Source organism: Arachis duranensis, chromosome 1, assembly GCF_000817695.3.
Source record: "Arachis duranensis cultivar V14167 chromosome 1, aradu.V14167.gnm2.J7QH, whole genome shotgun sequence".
In the NCBI taxonomy this organism is placed as follows: Eukaryota; Viridiplantae; Streptophyta; class Magnoliopsida; order Fabales; family Fabaceae; genus Arachis; species Arachis duranensis.
Window position 1 is genome coordinate 88,237,696 of NC_029772.3, and position 7,744 is coordinate 88,245,439.

Genomic DNA, 7,744 nt, shown 5'->3' on the forward strand with positions numbered 1-7,744 from the left:
TTTTAACTTGGTTTGAAGCTTCTTACCTTGTAAATTAATATGTTCGAGACATGAACAAGAGTCGCTTTGGCCGAGTGGTTAAGGCGTGTGCCTGCTAAGTACATGGGGTTTCCCCGCGAGAGTTCGAATCTCTCAGGCGACGATGTGTTTAATATTTTGCCCTCCAAACCTCTGATATGCAGCTAATATAATAATGCAATCAAATTGAAAATAAGACATCTTGTTTTGCAAACTAAATCATTAGTCAATAGGGACTTTGGCCCATTGGGCTCCTCATCATACAATCGGCTTCAATGTAGCATCAGATCATAATGTTAAATATAAATTTATATATTTTTCTTCTGTTTATTTAATTTTTACTCATAGGAAGGGTTGAGTTAGTTACTTACACTAAATTTTTGGCAAAAGCACGGGAATAATGGACCATCTTTTGTTTGTGTTGCAGTTAAAGATATATGTAGCCTCTCTAGTGCAAAAGCAGCAGGAGATATCAGGATTTTATTATATTCTACGTCCAAAATGATTTCGGCCTAACACATACAACTAATAAGAAATCACAATAATTATTGTGTAATGCACATACTTACCTTTGATAAACTATTTAAAGCTCAAAGAATGCACATGAAAGCAATGAGTTTTTTTATTTTTTAAGCAACGAGCTCAACACAATATAGTGGAGTAAATAGAGTCAGAAAAGACAACAATCATTTAGAGAGAGTATATGATATCACAAAAAGAGACCTCATATTATCTCCGGCATAGTCATCAACAACTAATGGGATCCACACATTTTCACTCGTTGAAGCTCACCACGGTCATGTTGATTATTTCTTCCACACCTTTACTTCTATTCTGAAATATTCTTCTATTTTTTTCCAGCCAGATGTTTCAAACAATTGCGCAGAAGCACCTTAACCGTTGCTCTTGATCCACCTTTCTCATCGGTTCCTCAGTCCAACATAGGAAATGTTCTTTCATCAAACCCGGGAAGGACCACTGTTGGCATAACATCGATATTCAAGCACTCCATACCTGTCAAGAACAATAAAACACATACATTATCTTCCTGGCTGATAATCCCAAACCAGCTTAGCCTTTCTTTTGTATTCACCCTACCTATCAGGACAAACCAAGTAAACATCCACTCTTGGTAGCACTAAACCTTTTTAGATAGTCTTAGTGAAGTTGTAGCTGGTAACCTCTTCTGGGATAATTTTCTACTGCAAAACCTGCACAAATGAGTTAGTTGAATAAATACCTTGTCTATCATATTTCCACACTATTCTATCCTCTCTGTTATTACTAGTTTCATAGGTCTCAATGCCTCATGTAATTGACTCAGAAGTTCCACCTCCCATTGAAAGAAATCTCTCCGCCATTGGAAGTTCGAAATCTACTCTAACCCGTCCCAGAACCCGCAATCTCCTATAACAGATTCACATTAGTTTGAAATAGAGAAAAACCTGGGGAGCCGATCCTTCAAAAGTCCACCAAGTAACCAAACATCCTCCCGAAATCGAGTACGTCACCCATCACCAATCTCCATAGATAAGACAGTAACCATCTTCTCCCTCATATGTTGATTCGTTATCTACATCTGGCATATATTCTTCCAGGGCCCGTCTTTAGTAGGTAGAACTTGAGTTGAGAGAAGCTTATTAGGATTTAGATTATTGCAGGAGCATACCACTTTCTTTCACAACGGACACTCTTCCTTCGCAAATCGCCACCACCACTTAAACATCATAGTTGTGTTATGAATCATAGCATGTTCCACTCCCAACCCACCAAGTTTCTTTGGAGCCTGCACCACTTCCCATCTTACTAATGCCATTTCATTACTACCATCCTCCTTACTCCACAGGAACCTTCTCTGCAGTGAAATCAGTTTCTCACCAACAGCTTTCGGCATCTTAAAGAAACTCAAATAATACACTGGCAGACTATTTAAAACTAATTTGATCAGTACTAACTTTCTAGCTTTGTTCAGTACTTTAGCTTTCCACAAGTTGAGCTTCTCCTCCACTTTGTCTATTATAGGCTTCCAGGTCTTTACCAATCTCTGATTTTCTCCTAAGGAGATTTCCAGGTATTTAACTGGAAGAGAATCACGCTTACAACCCAACAAGTAGCACATACGCTGGATCCACTCTTCGTCACAATTTATTAGAATTAAGCTCGACTTATCAAAATTGATACTGAGCCCTGACATCAACTCAAAGAATCTCAGGCTTCGCTTGTAATTCTTGAAAGTTTTCTCTTCTGGTGGACAAAACAGAATTGTATCATCAGCAAACTGTAGATGTGACAATTCTATACTATCTCTCCCAACCAACGAAGGTGATATGCTGTCGTTCCTCACTGCCCCTCTAACCATTCCATGCAGCACATCCACAACCAGGACAAACAAAAAAGGAGAAAGTGGGTCACCTTGTCTCAGCCCTTTTTCCATTTTGAACGGCTTAGTTGGCGAACCATTTACCAAAATCGACATAGATGCTATGGCCACACACTGCATAACCAACGATCTCCATCTATGTCTAAACCTCATCTTTTGCATTACTGTGTCCACAAAGTTCCACTTGACTCTATCATATGCTTTTTGGAAATCAAGCTTGATCATTGCAGCCTCTTTTTTCCCCAGTTTAAGCCAGTTTACAATTTCACACGCGATAAGTGCCCCATCATGTATTTTCCTTCCCTTTACGAATGTGCTCTGAGTCTCCCCTACTAACTCTGGTATCACTGATATCATCTTCCTAACTAGCACCTTGGAAATAACCTTGTATACACACCCAACCATACTAATAGGTCATAGGTTCTTAATCTCCCTTGCACCAATGAACTTCGGTGCCAGCGCCACCCAGATGACATTGGAATCAGCCGGTAACCTGGATGTCTGAAAGAATCCCATCACAGCTGTCGTGAATTCAGCTCCAATCTCGCTCCCAACACCTCTTAATGAACTTCATATTATATTCATCACAGCCTGGTGCCTTAGAAGACTCGTAATTCCACACAGCCTCTCTGATCTCCTCAGCCGACGACAGCGTCTCCAAATTCACAGAATCTTCCTGGTCTATCCTACCCACCAGACCGTCCCTGAATCCCACCGTCGGAGAATCTTCTTGGTGATATAAATCCTTATAGAACTCTGTAATTGCAATTTTTATTCTATCTTGATTCCTGACCATTCTGCCGCTGATTAACAGTGTATCAATCCTATTATTCCTCCTTCTTGTTGAAGCTATATTGTCAGAGTATCTTGTATTTTTGTCTATATCCTTCGCTTGCCTAGACCGAGACATCTGTTTCCAATAAACTTCTTTTCTCATATACCACCTCTCACAACAAGTGACTAGCGTCTTTTTTCTAACCTCTATCGTTCCATCATACACTACATTACTTACCATATCATCAATCTTTTTAATTTATTCCTCAAATTTCGTAATCTTCTTGTCCATCTCACCAAAGTTGGCCTTGTGCCACCTCCTTATCAGAGTCATCAAAGCCTTCAATTTATCCGTAAATTATATCTCTCCCAATCCTCTCCACTCTTCTTTTACCATTCTGAGAAAGCTTTTATGTATAAATCAGGAAGCTAGGTTTCGGAACGGTCTTGGACTTTCCCTCAACTTTTTGTCTTCCACTAAAATAAGACAATGATTTGATAAGTCCTTAGGCCCACTTCGTAACCAGATTTCAGAAAATTCTTCTAGCCACTCTAAGCGAACTAGAACTTTATCTATATGACTGCAAGAACACCTACAAAACTATATGAACTTATAATTAGTGTGTGATAAATCTACTAAATACATATTTTATATTCAATTTTTAAAATCATCCGTAAATCTAAGTAAAATAATAATACTTTTTTTTTTCACATGTACTATTTTATTAAAATCTCTCATGTAATAACAAGGAATCCGACATAACTCAGTAATGGGTTAATATATAAAAAAGCAATGAGTTAAATCATGATAATGATATGTGTGGCGGTGGGTTATATATAAGATGGTTGAATATGAACCTTAGTTTCATCATTATTATTGACTTACATATTGTTGTTTGATTGATTATGTGCGCCTACATATATACAGATCCCATCTCCTTTTCCACTCCTTTAATTTACTGCTATGCTAATTTATAATTGGTTTTCTTTAAGACATGTTTTCCGCCAGAAAAACATTATCATACACATGTTAATTTGATGTTAAACTTAATATATATCTAATGTTGGATATGATGATCATGCACCGGATTAATAATAATGCGCCCCCAATACCTCCTTTTTTCCCATTGCACTTGAGTGAATTTGTGAATATTATATTAGAATAATATTATACATTCAAATTTTTTTATTAAACTAAATTCAACTAAATTAATCTAACATAATAAAAATTAGTTATAACTAATATTATTTTAAATTTTATTATTTAACTTAATTTATAAAGAAAACTTAAATATATAGTATTATTCATTATTATATTATTATCACTTATGACAACTGGCTGGCAACTATAATCTCTGCAGTGTCAAGATTCAAGAAGGCCGCTGATTCCTTTAATTTGATGATAAGAGTCACGTTTAGATTAGATAAAGTAAGACATCAATCCCTCAAGGGGATGTTTGATATCAGAACAGAGTGATCAACCAACATTCAATATAATTATTAATTAAGCCACCTAGTAAATAACACCGCAACTAACACACAATCTTTTAAAATTGGTGGTTGCTTCGCTACGATCATAAACTAATACATTGAAAGAGCCTAGCAGCGGAAACGACAACAATATCCAACACAAGAACAATATGGAAGCACTCACAACACAATATGGCAGCAACTATAACAAACAAATATAGCAAGTAAAGCAATAACAAGAACACACCAAGATTTTAACGTGGAAAACCCCCTCAATGTGAGAGGTAAAAACCACGGGTCGTCCAGACCAATGAAATAGCTCCACTATAATCAAATGAGGTACAAGAGAGTCTCAAACAAAGCACAAAAACGTGCATATAACCAGCCAAAACATCAATGCACCAAAGCTCACAAATAATAGGCAAGAAGATGAAATATACCCAAAAACAGAGCTAATGTCGAAGCCAATTTCTCCCTCTGCAGACCTCCAATTAAAATCTCCACCGTTCAGAATGAAGAACAAGATGTGAAGAATCTACAGTTCAAGTTTCACGTCGATCCAACGGTGAAAGAATGAGAAACTGCCGTTCCAAAATTTCTGCTCTGTGTGAAAACGGGAAACCTAATTTCTCTCTTGCGAAACCAATTTCTCCTACTGCAAACCTCCAATCAACATCTCCACCGATCAGAATGAAGAACAAGATTATAGGAATATGCAGTTTAAATTTCAAGCCGATCCAACGGTGAACAACTGAGAAACTGCCATTTGAAATTTGCTGCTTTGGACAAAAACGGGAATTCTGTTTTTCCCTTTCTTTCTCACTTGGTGGCTATTCTCTCTTTCTCTCAAAAGACCTCAAAAACTGAATTAGGGTTGTGACACTAGGGTGCAAGAATACACCCCCAAAATGTTGGACTTGTGCCTCACAAAGGAGAGAAAAAAACCCAACAAATCTCCCCCTTCTCGACTAGGTGGAGGCCCTCGCCATTCCGGCAATCAAACAACATGTTTCAAACTTTTCTCTTGACAATGCTTTTGTCATCATATCAGCACCATTGTCATCAGTGTGAACTTTCTCAAGTTCCAACAACTTAGAATCTAACACATCCCGTATCCAGTGATACCTAACATCGATATGTTTAGATCTTGGATGAAAAGTAGAATTCTTGGCAAGATGAATAGCACTTTGGCTATCACACAACAAGATATAACGGTCTTGCTTAAAACCAAGTGCTGCAAGAAACTTCTTCATCCACAACAACTCTTTACATGCTTCAGTTGCTGCAATAAACTCTGCCTCTGTGGTAGAAAGTGCAACACACTTCTGTAACCTTGACTGCCATGAAATAGCTCCCCATGCAAACTTGACCAAATAACCTGAAGTAGACTTTCGAGAATCAATATCTCCTGCCATGTCTGCATCAGTAAAGCCAACTAGCAAAGGTTTCTCACCACCAAAACTCAAACTCAAGTTAGTTGTACCTTTGAGATATCTCATAATCCATTTAACAGCATTCCAATGTTCTTTACCTGGATTAGAGAGAAAACGACTCACTGTACCAACCGCATGAGCAATGTCTGGTCTAGTACACACCATAGCATACATCAAGCTTCCAACAGCTGAGGCATAAAGAATTTCATCCATTGCTTATTTCTCCTCATCAGTGGTTGGACACTGCTTGGTACTCAACTTAAAATGAGGAGCAAAAGAACTAGCAACACATTTGGCATCATTCATGCCAAACCTTTGAAGCACCTTCTTTATGTACTTTTGTGGCAAATAAAGCTTCTTGAAATCTCTATAACAAGTAATAGTCATGCCCAAAATCTGTTTGGCAGAACCCAAGTCCTTCATAGCAAAGAACCTGCTCAACTGTTTCTTCAACTCATTAATCCTCAAAGCATTCTTGCCCACAATCAAAATATCATCCACATAAAGCAAAAGAATGATAAAATCATCATCAGAAAATTTTTGCACAAATACACAATGATCTGAAGTTGTCTTACGGTAACCATGCTTCCCCATAACAGATTCAAACTTCTTGTACCACTGTCTTGGAGCTTGCTTCAACCCATAAAGACTCTTCTTAAGCTTGCACACAAAATCTTCCTTTCCTTTAACAACAAAGCCCTCCGGTTGCTCCATGTAAATCTCCTTATCTAAATCACCATGAAAAAAAGCTGTCTTCACATCCATTTTCTCAATCTTCAAATCAAGAGATGCTGCTAATCCAAGCACAGCACGAATGGATGACATCCTCACAACAGGACGTAGACCTTCTGAGTGCATTTGCAGGAATTTCCAAAGCTGGTTCTTCATCTTGATCATCATCACCAACTTCATCAAGTATCGGATCAACTGTTCCATCTTCACCTACACTTGTATCATGCTCATTATTTTGAGCTTCAACTCTACCATCTTCTACCATAGGCATAGAGGGAGTAATATCCATCTCAGAAAAATCATCACTAGGCTGAACCATTGGCTTCTCCGCATGATCAACATCCTTCAATGTTTGGTCTTCAACAAAGACAACATCTCTACTCCGAATCACCTTCTTATTAACAGGATCATAAAACCTGTAACCAAACTCATCCATGCCATAGCCAATAAAAATACACTGCCTAGTCTTTACATCAAGTTTAGATCTCTCATCTTTAGGAATATGAACAAAAGCTTTACATCCAAAGACTCTTAAATGATCATAAGAAACATCATTACCTGACCATACCTTCTCTGGCACTTCAAATTGCAAGGGAACACATGGTGTCCGGTTCAAGACATGAACAACAGTGCTCAAAGCTTCACCCCAAAAGGATTTTGCCAATCCAGATTGTGACAACAAGCACCTAACTCTTTCAACCAGTGTTCTGTTCATCCTTTCAGCCAAGCCATTCAACTGAGGAGTCTTTGGAGGAGTCTTCTGATGTCTTATACCATGCTCTTTACAATAAGCATCAAATGGACCTGAGTACTCACCACCATTGTTAGTACGAATGCATTTCAACTTCTTCCCAGTTTCTCTTTCAACAGAAGCTTGAAATTGCTTGAACACATTCAAAACTTGATCTTTGGTCTTCAAAGTGTAAACCCATAATTT

At 37.9% G+C, this 7,744-nt stretch overlaps 1 non-coding gene across 1 annotated transcript; it reads left to right on the forward strand.

Moving 5' to 3' along the window:
- Nucleotides 1-60: 60 nt before the first annotated feature.
- TRNAS-GCU (transfer RNA serine (anticodon GCU)) lies at nucleotides 61-142 on the forward strand. Its single transcript has one exon. It is a non-coding gene; the product is annotated as a tRNA-Ser (tRNA).
- Nucleotides 143-7,744: the final 7,602 nt, after the last annotated feature.